Genomic DNA, 12,525 nt, shown 5'->3' with positions numbered 1-12,525 from the left:
TTAAAATCAGTGCTATGAAGGGTATAATATGTAACACAAGATTGGTTTTTTCATGTACAAACAGCCACCGTCTCAATTCAAATAGCTCTGTACTGATGGAAAACTGATGCTGGCGACAAGCATGCAGCCAGGTCTTTATGTATAGTATAAATATCCCGTGGAAACTTCCAGGTTAGTCCTTTATTCTTTTCACTGTCAAATCTCCCTTCACTCAGTACAGACATCAGGGCTGGGGCCTCTGGATGTGGATGTGTCTCCTCCCAGTTGACATTGTAACCACAATTTTTAATGGTTATTCAAAGTACACTGTACCTAGGGTACCTGTCACCACAGTGCCTGGGGTCTAAGGTACTCCTGAGATCTGTCACGGACTTCATGCAAATTCCATACATAAATAATTTGGAGGTTCACAGCAGCTGCAGACATAAAGTTTAAAACTGTAGCCTGTCCGCAGGTTTACAACGCAAGGGTCTCCTCATTTTAACAGTGAAAACAACTCATTGCATTTTAAATGCAGCAGACTGCTTTATTTCCCAGCCCAACCTCGCGTAATTGAATGTGAGGCCTTTGATGTAATTTGCTGATAAAACACCGTGTTGTAATGTCATCTGGGAAGTTATGACAGCGTATCATTAAAAGGACTTGTCTGAGCACTATTCTGTAATGATGGCACACTTCAGGTTTAGCTGTGAATTAGTCACCAGTAGAAGCTAAATAACCAAACCATCCAATCCTTTGTTCTACAGGTTAGTCATAGTTGCTCCCTATCTTCAAACACACCTTGAACATGACAAAAAAAACCAACAAAGACACAAAGCCTAATCTGCAATCTGCCATCATCAGGAATGTTAAAATTCACCCATTTATGATTTCTGCAGTTAAACATTTGTAGTAACTCCATGAGACTAATGGGATGAGCAACCTATTAACAAGTAATCCAAAAGGTACTTAAAAGAAAATATATTTACTTAAACAAAACTCTCCCTGTACACAAAATGGGATATATTACCACATATCACAGCCTCCTGTTTCTTGATTATGCACTGTTATCATTGCCAAATTACTCAAGCTGCTGTTCTGTGTGGGAAGTGTTAAACCTTTTTTTAGAGACAGATAATTGGATCAACTAAAGGATGTTGATGGCTTTATTTTCAGTTGGTTTTCTTCAATATTTTTGATAACATTATTGGTGCGGAAGGAATACTGTCTAGCAGACTGAGCAAGTTGCCAGAGGGGTGTTAAAGGTCTTCAATGTAACTGTGACTAAAGCCCCAGAAGATTCACAATTTGCTTACTACAAAACAGCATTATCGCTGAGCATCAGGAACAGAGCTGATGGCTGAACCAAGGTCTTTGTTCCAGGTCACTCTTTTAAGCATAAAGATTAGTTTCCATATAATAAGAACATTGAGACACACTCCCTCCCCCCAAAAGAATAATGTCTCATCCTTTCATATATAACCTTTTCTTTCCCTATCAGTGTTATCTTTTTTTTATATTTACAAACTGATTTACTTCTCCACCTGACAGAGACAAAATAAATATCACTGATTTTAACTGCCACTTTCAGTCATAAGTGACCTAACAGTGGTTTTATGTAACTGCAGGCATCTTTCTCAGTTCCAATACTACAGCATTCAAAATGATTTTATGTAGCTCTCACGGAAAACTGAGTGAAGAAAAGTGGGTTTAAAACAATACATAAAGGAAATTCACTTATTTGAGTCAAATGTTTTCCCTTTAGTATTTATCTATCACCCTTAAAGGGGCTTAGAACAGAACTCTCTGATTTCTTCCAAATGCTTAAGCTTGGAAATGGAGAAATGAATCTCTGGAAAATATAGCAGGGCATAATTTGGATCACTGCTAGAAAATTCCATTTGTATTCATTTTAAAATGTACTAAACAAAGATCCAACAGCTCTTGTTAATCCATTCCTTGTAAATGCATGAAGGAATTGCATTCTTTTGGGGAAATATTTCATATTTGGATTTGCATCTCCCATGAATGTTCTGGAAAATTTAGTTAAAATTTAATTTCTATTGACCGAGGAATACCTACTGTATTGTGATGGGCCTGATCTGGAAGGGCATTGTCTGCTTTGGCTTCAAACAGGTGTACTCTGAAGAGGTTTTATCATTAAGATATGAAGATGGATCATAATTGTAAATATATCTTATTCAATTAATTTAAATTTACTTTAAATCAGATTCATTTGACATTAGTCCCCTGAACCATCCTATGGAATCAATGGAGTTAATCAAAAGAATAAATTTTTGTGAAAGAGCATTTCAGCACTTCCTCAAAAAGGTGTAAGAAATGCCAACATGAGGATAAATTCCCTCAGGACTGCATCCTGGCTTACAAGAAATGCAGTGATGAGTGGGCAAACTTGCTCCCTTACATATTATTCTCTGATGATGTTGCCAGCCAAAATGCCAGTTCATGCCCATTTTGAAACTGATTTTTATGCCACTGGCAGCTATCTAATGGTGGACTAGAAGATACGTCTGTGGTGATAGATCTGTATCTTGAAGTTTCCTACAGAACCTTTCAGCAAAAATTTTAAGAGAGAAATTATGTGTGTTTATTCTCTCCAAAGGTATCAGAGATTTAACTAATTCTTATTAACACAAAAGGAAATGCAAAATAATGACTTCTGCATAAATAAGCTGTTGTAAAACTTTCACAACTACATTAGAAATTCCTTGCCAGCCTCTTCTATTTCTTTTTAGCAAACACTTAACTGTGTGCTCTATTAAATTTTGCTCCAGATGCAGCTAAGCAGTACTGAATACAGTGAGAAACCGTTTAACCAAATTAATGTCTAACGCAGTACTGGTGTAAATACACATTCTGTGTATGTCAAGGATAAAACAAAAGCAAATCAGAAAGAATATTCTCAAACAGACCAAGTAAGATGCAACAGATCAAACAAGGAGGTTGCAGTTCAGCCTTTCCTCATGCAGTACTTTCATTAAGACAATAGCCGTGGAAGCTGCTCAGCACCTCTCACAAACCTACCTTATCTGTGACTACTCAAATAAGCAAGTGTTACTGCTTAAGGCTTCATGTTTTCTTACACCACAGGTGTAATATGACAAGAACAGCACTCCTGCGAAGGAATTGTTCAGCAACATTTCAGCCTAAGTGCAAGGGTTTAGTAAAACTACCTACAAGTTATAGAACCAGAGCTTCTTTGCAGTGACCGGCCTTGTAATTAGCCATGTTTAAATAAGTATCTTGATAGTGTAAACTCTGCTCACACAAGCTTGCAAAAAAAGTACTATCTGTTTCCTGACCTCTAGCTCAGCAGGAATCTCTTCATCCTTTCAATAAAGGAAGGCAAACATCAGAGTAGAAGATCAAATACGATTTGCATGTCTCCCTAAGAAGTAAATCTAATGAAATTTTGATAATTTTTTTATGTCACCACTTGAATGTGTCACCTGTTGAAAGAGAAAAATTATTTTGAGTCCTATAAAACTTTATTCTTGATCAACCTGTTAATGTAACACTTTCCATTAAGCAATTAAGAAAAACCCTCATACAAGTACTAGTTCTCATTAACGTTGAACAAGCTGAAGCTCAGAGATTAAACATTAGATTTTTTACATATGTAGGCACTCACCTCTCATTTTAAATATGTTTAATAACCTAATCCTAACTGCTACAAAATTAAACTAGAAATTATCTTAGACCACACTTGCATTCCCCTTCAACAGTCTCTTATTGGCTTCCACACTTAGTTTCTGTGAAAGCATAAGGAAAACCTTCAGGCTAAGGACCACTCTATGTAGGGGGTGGGAAGTTCATCCCAATGTGGAAATAATTCGAAATACTTACAAAAGGAATTTTTAAAAGAAGCACTTGGCTCTAGAGGCCAGATCCAGAAAGGGATAAATAAACCAGAGTGAGTAAGCTGCTAACACAGACAACTGGTGTTCTTGATGCTTTCAGCTAAGGTGCACACTTGGAATTCAAACACAATGATTCAAGATTTAGAGGGAGGCACAGTTCACTGAAGCACTGTGAGGGAAGGAAGGATCTACCTTGTACAGAAATGTGGATGCTTTCCAATTCGACTTACTCTTATTATATTAGCAAATGTTGCCTTCCAGAGCACTGGAATTTCAATATTACCAATTAGGCAGAGAAGAATTGAGATGAATTGAGACAAATTAAACAGGATTAGGAAGAATCCTGCCAATTGAGCAAGGACCACAGGCCAATATATCCAGCACATGTACACTAAAAAAAATATTTTTTATAGTTTCATTTGGTTCAAAAGACCAAATTCAGAACAAGAATCATTTATCAAAGGTGGTACCAGACATACGTTTCTGTGCTATTTGGCAATCAGAATAGAAAGAGGTATAAAATACCTCAGCGTTAGAGAGAAAGCAATGAAAACCACTGAGCACAGCTTATGCCACAGACAGGGAACAGCTCACCAGAAACAAGGTGCAGTTGCCTTTAAAAAAAACCCTTGGCACTCTTAAGGAATCTTATTTTAAAAGGTTAATTATTAATTTCAATTGGTTACTTACAAAATCAAACAGACCCGAAATATGGAGCTTATTTTCCTTATCCTTGCACTCTTGAGAGTCTAAAGATCATACAAGAATCAAAGACCTCCCATTTTCCACATTACTCATCTTTAATTCCACTATATTGTTTTAGCCATACCCACAAGGGAATAGGGCTGCTATGTGATTGACACTATTCATGTGTGCAAGTATATGCAGAAATATGTCCCATATTTTTACTGATGAACTCTAGGAAAACACAGGGAATGATCCTATCTTGTAGGAGCAGTAGCTACCTGAGCAGAAAAGACATTCTTCATTATGCTCATCTCTTTGCTGTATTTCAAAGCTTTCACTAAACTGAAAAGTTCTAACTTCATTCAATGAACGTCAGTAGTTACAATTTTTCTCTCAAATCCTGGAAAGAAAAATCCATCCAAATAAAAAAAGACATTCATTTTTATGGAAAAGTTGTGTTTTCTTTTGCTATCAAAGTAATGTAAAAAACAATAAATATGCCTTAGTCGGATGTTTATGGTATATCAGACAACACTGACTGTCTTCTGAACAGTAGAAAGGGGTTGGATGATAAATTGCTGACTATGAATCTAGTGAATCAGCTTCTATACAGACTGAGTAATTAGGAAGTGGTCCTGACAAGATGCATTTTTTTAGTTCATATTTTCCAAATGTAAATTATTTGAACATGAAGGAAATTCATTTAAAGATCCAAAGCTAATCAAAATCCAGTGTTCAGCGAGAGGATCTCTTACTAGATCTGTACCCAATTCCAAAAGGATGTGTTGTTTCAGTGCTGTAAACTCCATGGGGTACAGCACTATTATTGTTGATTCAGAAAAAAAAAAAGTCTAAGAGAATAAAATAGATGGGAAAGCAGTTAAAAGCATCTTTGACAAAACTTCAATTCCTCTGCAAGTGCACGCTACCAGTGCTAAGCAATTTTGACCATCCAGATGTTTTTAGAACATGGATGGTGACATACGTACTCCAAGATATGAGAAAATGTTAAAATCACAGCTACTTGAAACTTCCTTTTAATGCAGAAGCAGACAAGGAATTTTAAAGATAAGGAAAAAAAAAAAAAGTCGTAATGTACCATATAACCATGAAGCATGATTTTCTCTTGTGTTATGAGCATGTGCCCTCAGCACATGGCTGGGAAGCTGCCTAAAAAGCTGACAACTGCTGAGTTCACCTTGTGTGAAATCAGCTCAGGTTATCCGTTTCTAAAGTCATACCACAGGTGTTGTCTGTAGTGGAACATTACAATAAACAGCAGTTAACAGAGTTATTCTCATTTTGATGCAATCCAGGTGCTCAGTTGTGCCTTATCAGTCTTTCTAGCTAGTGCTCTCAATTAGAAATTCAGAGATCCTGGCACCTGGCATAGGAAGACAAGAGAATTTAATATTACCATTTCCCAGATACATTAAACATGGCTTGTGCCTGCTCTGTTTACTGCTGAACTGGTAAAAGCAAGATTATTATTTCTACTCTTCCTCTGGTTGAATTTTACAGCTTAACCATCCAACACAATAAGGACCACTTTTTAATTTGACCCACATACAATCCTTGCACACAAACCTCTAGACACATGTATTTTCATCAAAGATGTGTCTCAAACATGCTGAATCACTGAATGCAGGTAACAGGAAATGTTACTGTTATCAAGCAAATTAATACAACTGTGTTACATTCCTACATGTTAAATACCCCAACAATGTTCCACCACTCTTTGTGCACAAGTAGAAATATCAGCGTATCATACATGATTTTTCTTCTGTGTAGTATTTGATTACAGTTACTGGAGATCAGGGCAGTTACAAGAGCTTTCTTCTTCACTGCAGTGTTGAACAATCAGCTGGTCCCACCACTTGCAACAGGCTTGTACACATGTCCTTGATGCCATGTGCTTTGCTTCAGCTAGCAAACAGAAGCCTGGCAACAATCTATTAGCATTCTCCATGCTGGTCTAGATTTCCTGCCTGGGCAGACTCTCTGGAGAGGAAATATCCATGATGAGGATTCCTGCTCTAATCCACTGGGAGCCTCATCCTATAAAGGATGAGTGTGCTGGTTTTGGCTGGGATTGTTCATTTTCTTCACAGTAGCTGGTATGGAGCTATGTTTTGGATTTGTGCTTTTGAAAACAGTGTTGATACCCCAGGGCTGTTTTCCTTATTCCTGAGTAGTGCTTACACAGAGTCAAAGCCTTTTCTGCGTCTTGCCCTGCCACTGAGAAGGCTGGGGGTGCACAAGGAGTTGGGAGGGGACACAGCCAGACAGCTGATCCCAGTTGACCCCAGGGATATCCCATGCCCTATGATGTCATGCTCAGCATATAGAGCCAGGGGGAGATGAAGGAAGGGAGTGATGGAGTTTGTCTTCCCAAGTCACTGTTACATACAATGGAGCCCTGCTTTCCTGAAGATGTCTGAATGCCTCCTTGCCAATGGGAAGTGTTGAATGGATTCCTTGTTTTGCTCTGCTTGTGTACACTGCTTCTGCTTTACCTATTAAACTATCCTTATCTTAGCTCCTGAGTCTTCTCATTTTTACCTTTCAAATTCTCTCCCCCATCCCACTGGGGGGAGCGAGGAGCGGCTGTGTGGGGCTGAGCTGTTGGCTGGGGTTAAACCATGACAAGAAGAAAAGTCTCTAGAACATAAAGATGATCACTGAAAGGCAGGAGATCCTGTTTGTGCTGCACCAACACCTGCCAATGACACCCACAGAGATCTGAATGGCATCAGCTAAAGCCTGAGCCCAGGCTGACCTTCTCTATAGGCTCTGGTGCTGTGGCACTTACACAGGTGGCTCAATTAATGAACACAGTTCTTAGAGTAAACTCTTGAGTGAGAAACACACATGAGCTTTGCCATGGATTGGTTTGGTGTCCAAAAAGCTCACCAGATGATATTGCTCCCTCTATGTGCTCTAACTGCTTTTCTGCTCTGTCGTTCTTGTAATTGTCTGACATAGTTTTGTCCACCACTGAGAAATTAAGTACATCTCCAGATTGCTCTGGATATTTGCTTCCTTTAAGCAGAGTTTTGTACTGCTGTATATAATTGCAAGACATTACAAAATATCAGAGAAAGTGTGCTTAATGCTATGCAGTGAAAAGACAATGCTCAGCCCATTGTTAAAGAGGCAAAAAACTAAAGACATAGCTATGAAGGTCACCACTTGGAACAGAGCAGGTACAAAACAGCATGGACCTGCTGACCCTGTGTTGAAGGACTCTTGCAATCTATGATTTATAGATATATAAAGATCATTCACATAGAGAAAGAATACTCATTATGTTCAGAGGACCAATAAATTAGTTGTTGTACACTGAAAATGTAATGACAACAAAACCTGAAAGTTTATTTTACTGCTGCAGCATAACCAGCAATTAGCATATGCACTTGGGATAATTGCAAACCAAAATATACAATTGGTCATGCATTTTGTGTATGTAATTTGGAGTCCAATTCGTCATCTGGTACAGGAAATACTGGGAACAGCTATAATGTATAGTCATGTTTATTTACACCACTCTGGAAAAGAAGGATCTGATTGTTTTCTGCGTGATCAGTATGTAGCAATCATAGCATAAATGAGACATAGTCAAATCTGAAGTAAAACAAGCATTCGTTCGTTCTCTGCCTGATGTATTATTACTGATACACGTTTGCTTTTTGCTTCATGGAATCATAGAACCATAGGCTGGTTTGGGGTGGAAGGGACTTAAAGTTCATCTAGTTCCAATCCCCCACCATGGGCAGCAACACCTTCCACTAGACCAGGTTGCTCCAAGCCCTGTCCTACCTGGCCTTGAACACTGCCAGGGATGGGGCAGCCACATGTTACTACATTTGGCAAAAGAACTCAGCTCCTGCCCAATCTCAAAAAAAAAAAAAACCAAGAAAGAATTACTGAGGAAGGAAGGAAAAGGAATTCCACAAGTAGGTATGCACATGATAGATGTACATCAGAATGCATATAAAATCCCAACGAAACAATGTCTACATTAGTGCTACAAATTCTGTAAGCCTTTAAGCTGCAAGCAGAATACCCCTTTGATCCTGCACTTTTTTTAACTGTTACAGATTTCTATAGCAGTTCACAGACTGAAGCATCAGCCCCTAAGAGACTGGTGAGATACTGTAGGGATTGCTAAAAGCAAGAAATGCAGCCACTCAGGGCTTACTCTCCTAGAAAAGGCTATGCTAGGAAGAAAAGAGTGTCTTTCAAAAGGGAAGTATGAGAAGCAGAAATTAAGCATCTGCCTTGTGTTGTGGCTACGTTTAGAATCACGATACGACCCTACATATGCAATGGCCTCAACCTAAATTAGCTGCGGAAACCCCCAGTCCCAAAACTAGGAAAAGAAGATTCACTTGCATTCACTTAAGGCTTCTTTCAGACTTGCATTATACAGTTTTGTAGACACTGAAATATGAGTTCCTGAGAAATTAAATAGAGAAATAAACACAGTATGGGAATGAGAGGAAAACCTAAGGAAAATTTCATATCACATTTCCTGCAAGTGAGCTTCTGTCACAGAGATGATCCTGGCTGCATTAACAAGCCCTCTAGTTATTCCCAGCTGCATGACTTCCAACAGCCTTTGATACACGTAATGACAACTTTGCAGTATTAAAGCTTAATTTGTTGTGAGTAGAATTCTTCCTTGATTTTCCTCTCCACTGACTCTGATGCAATTAATTCCCCTGACAGTGCTGCTTATAAAACCAGGTAAGTCAAGTTAAAGCAGTTAATAACAAACATATATACACCACACATTTTTTTCTATGCCTGCAATATGTTCTGCATATGTTTTATGTAGAAACCGTGAGTCTTCTTAAAAATATATAGTTTACTTGATAAGAATTCTTAATTTTACATACATATATACTAATGACCTTAAGAAGAGAATTGCTGCAAGTCAGAACTTTATACAGTTTTCAGAAATGAGAATTGGATTTAGGTCAAAACGAAGTTCTAAATAAATATGACAGACTTTGGGGAAATCAAGGTCTTAACTGTGCAGCTTTGGTTCTATAAACAGGAAAGATTAATCTGTATTTTCACTGCATCTAATTCACATTACAATACAAATTTTTTTTGAACAAACAAATATATGATCTCTTATAAAACATTTTTCCTGACTGCTAATGAATCTAAAGTGAAACACAGTAATAGCTAGGATGTTCAGATCTTCCCATCTGTTCAACCCTCAAGCAAACGTCTCCTGAAAACTCACATTATGTATCTTCAGACTATAGAATAAGATATGAGATACTGAATAAGGCTTCTCTATCCCACAAGTCAATTGCACTTGACTCTGCAGTCAGAAAAACTTCAAATATATGTGTCCCAGTGTTTACTTATGTACATCTTACAGGATATCAATCCTGATGTGGTAATACTGCCTGAAAGAGTTAAAATCAGAATGACAGGTCCCACTGAAAGGTTTTTTGGCAAAAATATCATGTGAGTGCAATGCTTTGGAAAGACCTGGATTGATGCTGTAGACTGTAAATAGCTGAACTGGTACCTGCCTTGACTTGAAGGCACCAAAACTACTTGTTTTTCCAAACCATTCAGTTATTCCTGATCGGACCAGGGACATGTATTGGGAGTTATGTACTATTAAAATACAAATAATATTGATAGTACCATTACTACTATCATGTACTTGCACTGGTATCTCTAAGAAACATTTACTACCAGCAGTAAAGCAGAAGGCCAAAAGTTCTTTGCAAACCTTTTTATCATTTTAGAAACAGTATTGCACTGGTGGTACATCTTTAAACCATGTTGTCCTTTTGCAGCAGACAGTCCCCAGATGCCTCAAAAGACATGACTGACCAAACATCTGTACAAAAACTCTTCTGAGCATCAAACAAAGCCCACAGAAATAACAGTGCAACCTTTCAATACTAAACTTGCTATTTCTATTCTTTCTACTGAGAAATAACCTCCTAACATACTCTGAGAACTACTAATTAAGACCTACTAAAACCTTTTGCAGATAGAATATGCCAGGTATGTACCAATCCTTTCTGCAGTGTACCAGAATGGAAAGGTATGAGAACAGCAGTAGTGAAATATAGTCAAAAGTGTTATTAGATAACAGCAGGAGAGCTTCTGTATCTGAGTTAATAATATGGCAGTTAAAGAAGGCTGTTCTTGCACATAGAGAAAGGCAGAAGTCCTGACCAGAGCTGCTAAACTGTGACCGTTGTGAAACTGCTGGGATGCTTTTACTGGCACTTATCTTTGAAGAGGAGTTAAGCTATTTTTGATCTGATGGAATGGTTTGAAGATGAGTCAGTTACAAAATTATTACTCTTTCTCCAATTCACTGAACCTTTTGCTGCTCTCCCCCTTTCTAATTTAATTTTACATCTCTAAAATTTAAGCATGATGCATTGCGGCCAGTAGTAATGGATGAAAGGGAGGGTGCTACTTGAACTGCAGAGCGGAAGTCTCATCCTGATTCAGGAGCCAGGAATATCTGTTTTGACTCGCTGCCATGCTTCCCCTTAAGGCTCTAGCTACAATGCATGTTGCTCTTAGCTATTACCTAACAGAGAAATGCACAATATTTACTTTTGGAAACAGTTGCTCCTGACCCTATGATGGCCATTCTTCAGTGTACAAACATGTGAAAAATGCTTTCCATCACCCAGCTTTGTCTGGAGGCACTCCCAGCAGCAGCAGCTGGGTGTGTGTGTGCAGCCATGAGTGACTGGGGTTAAAAGAACTTCAGCAATGTTGTTTCTCAACAAGTCCTTTATTTTTTTGTTTGATATTGCATGCAGTGCTGAGAACCCCCTGCTGGATTCAGGGGATCAGGTATGTGGGAGCACATTTCTCCCCTGGTCCCTGGCCCTGATGAAATTTATAATCTCAGTTAATGCCTTCATGATATGGCTAAAATAATTTCTCTGAAGAAGTAAAGATCAGGTAAGACATGGACATAACTTGTTAGCTCAAATAGATCTCTCTGGAGGAATTGCCCTGACTGTTCTCATTGTCTCTGGATGCCAATACTGAAAAAACGACATCCACAGCAAAACAAATAAGCAAGAAAATCAGTGTTTCTGTACTCTAACTTCACATTAATACTCTCTGGTAGTCCTGAGTGGATGGTCAAGGCCTGAGGATCTATGGAGTCCAGTGTTCAGACTGGACTAAATTACACTGGAGCTAAATTACCAATTGTCTATCTCAGACAATCTTTGACTGAAAAGCTGACCACTGGCAGTACACAGCTTCTCTTCTGCATGCTGCAGACAGGCCGTACCCTGTCCCTTTGGAAAATTGTCTTGCACAGACAGAATGGCAATGCTAAAGGCAATATTAGAAATCAGAAGCTCCAAGGTCTTTATACAGCTCTGCTGAAAAATGGAGATGCCTCCTGCACTTCAGCTGAGGACAGAATATTCCCACTAATGCACTATGTAGGGAGCATCTTAGAAAAAACAGAAATGAGAGCAGAGGAAGAAGGGTATCACTGAATGTTAAGGAAATGGCTGAGTGTAAAGAAATGTGTGATTGCATCCATGAAATAGGTTCTATGTGGGTGCAAATTACTGGGACAAGAGACGACACAAAATGCCCCAGAAGGATAGTCCTGAGAATCTTTTACAGTCTCCTTCCTCTATTCAAACTTGGATATAAATTATAAGGATGTAAATTTACAGGAAAATACTGAACACAATTCCTTGCTTATGGAAGACTTTCACTTCCCAGACATAAAGCAGAAAATAAATGCCATCAGTGACAGCAGAACTCTATCTAAGACATAGGGATGGCAAAAGATGGTTTTCTTTAATAATCAGTTAACTAACAAGAGATGGTGTTATTTCAGAGTGAGCAAAGAGGACCTTTGCTTTGAGCTACATAAGGCTAATGACAGATTGGAATGATATATAAAGGAATGGAAGAATAACAGAAATTACAACATCTTAGGGAA

At 38.4% G+C, this 12,525-nt stretch overlaps 1 long non-coding RNA gene across 2 annotated transcripts; it reads right to left on the bottom strand.

Moving 5' to 3' along the window:
• Window positions 1–1,117: 1,117 nt before the first annotated feature.
• On the bottom strand, window positions 1,118–4,450 carry LOC133279697 (uncharacterized). Of its 2 annotated transcripts, none has more exons than XR_009746955.1 (3): window positions 4,386–4,450; window positions 3,632–3,752; window positions 1,118–3,449 (listed from the first exon to the last, which is right to left on the bottom strand). It is a non-coding gene; the product is annotated as an uncharacterized LOC133279697 (long non-coding RNA). The 2 variants fall into 2 exon arrangements; XR_009746956.1 differs by lacking the exon at window positions 4,386–4,450 and adding an exon at window positions 3,847–3,952.
• Window positions 4,451–12,525: the final 8,075 nt, after the last annotated feature.

Source organism: Pezoporus flaviventris, unplaced genomic scaffold, assembly GCF_033815535.1.
Source record: "Pezoporus flaviventris isolate CSIRO_AGI_PZ_B2104156 unplaced genomic scaffold, CSIRO_AGI_Pfla_v1 ptg000078l, whole genome shotgun sequence".
In the NCBI taxonomy this organism is placed as follows: domain Eukaryota; kingdom Metazoa; phylum Chordata; class Aves; order Psittaciformes; family Psittacidae; genus Pezoporus; species Pezoporus flaviventris.
This window is presented reverse-complemented; position numbering and strand designations above follow the sequence as displayed.